The following is a 1,682-nucleotide window of genomic DNA, read 5'->3' as shown; positions in this document are numbered from 1 at the left end:
GATTGTACTGACTTATATGTAATATATATAATTTGTTAAATATCATTATTATTTTAAGTATATTTATATTTGAGTGGATCACCATTTTATCCTACCTTTAAATGATTGTATGGAAGTAAACTTTGGTGTCATGTAAACGTTTGCTTACAATCAAAAGTAGGTTTGTTTAACATCCTCATTAACATGCTATTGACATACTTACTTTTTCAGTAAAGTCAATCTTTGATGGAAGTAAGTCAATAATCCTTAAGTAAATTAATTTGAATATATAGATTACCGGGGAAATGAAACTAAATCTACAGTCTAAGAATCAAAACATTGAGCTGCCTGAACAACACACACTTACTATTGCTGCATCCAAAACAAATCGCTCAAATGCATGATTGCATCATTAAGTTCAAAGGACTCGAATATTTTGAAATGCAATAAGCTTAAAATATGAAGTTTGTTTGTGTTTTAAATGGATTATAATAATACAATATGATTAAACTTGTTTTGGTTGTATGAATTTAATAAAATAGGTGAGTTTTAATTGTTTTTGAGTCTTATGACCAGAATTACCTACGTACAAAAAAGAAAGTTAAATGTAAACAATTTGGTATGTTTTTATTAATATTGTCAAACCATTGGCGTATCTAGATTCAAATATGCGTTTTAACGTTAGGAATCAACAAAATATTGTTTCTAAATTATATTCTAATGTCCAGAAACAACATAATGACCAATAATTCCTACCGAAATTTGTCTCATTGCAGCCTTAAACATTAGTCTCTCTTATTTTTTTTTTGAAACCAACAAAGCTTGTGCGTTACCTTGAAAACCAGGTGGTGAACACGAAGGGTAAAAATTCACAGAGATTAAGAAGAAGGAAAGTAAGGAATCTTAGAAAACCTACCCCAACCTGAAACCAGCCAAGAAATACAGATACCATAAATGAGATATGTAGATCTACATAAACCAAAAACTGACCAGAAAATACAGGTTTTCTAAGTGGGAGTCTGGTTCTTTGTAAGTTTGAAACAATCATTAAAACAGAGATTCCATATTTGATATTTGTATGACTATATTAACCTCACACAAGCCAGAAAATACAGATTCCACTAATGAGATATATAGACCTTTATCAACCTAAAACTGACCAAAAAAAAGGTTCCGTTAGTGTGCTTTTTGTTCTATATGAGTTTGAAACCAGCCAAAAATACAGATCCCATCAGTGATTTATGCAAACTTACATTAATTTAAATCTGCCAACAAATACGGATTTCATTATGTGGATATGTGGATCTGTATTAACCCACACCTGCCAGAAAATACAGATTCCAAGAGTGAGATATTTAGACCTATTTCAACCTCAAACCGACAAAATACAGGTTCCGTTAGTGGGAATCTGGTTCTGTACAGGCTTGACGCAGTCCTTTAAATACAGCTTCCATTTGTGAGATATATAGACCTGATATCAACCTGAAACCAATCAAAAAAGCACAGGAACATTTGTGGGATATGTGACCTTTATAACCATTGAATGAACTAGAAAATAAAGGTTCTACAAGTGAAATATTTGCAAACATATAGATATCTAAAACTGGCTAAGAAATACAGATTAACTGTGTTGGATATTTAATTTATTATATTGACCAAAGAAATCAAAACTGTCATTTAACAGTCGAAAATTGAAAGTTGGT

The sequence above is a fragment of the Dreissena polymorpha genome, chromosome 1 (assembly GCF_020536995.1).
Source record: "Dreissena polymorpha isolate Duluth1 chromosome 1, UMN_Dpol_1.0, whole genome shotgun sequence".
NCBI lineage: Eukaryota > Metazoa > Mollusca > Bivalvia > Myida > Dreissenidae > Dreissena > Dreissena polymorpha.
Note: the sequence above shows the minus strand (reverse complement) of the source record.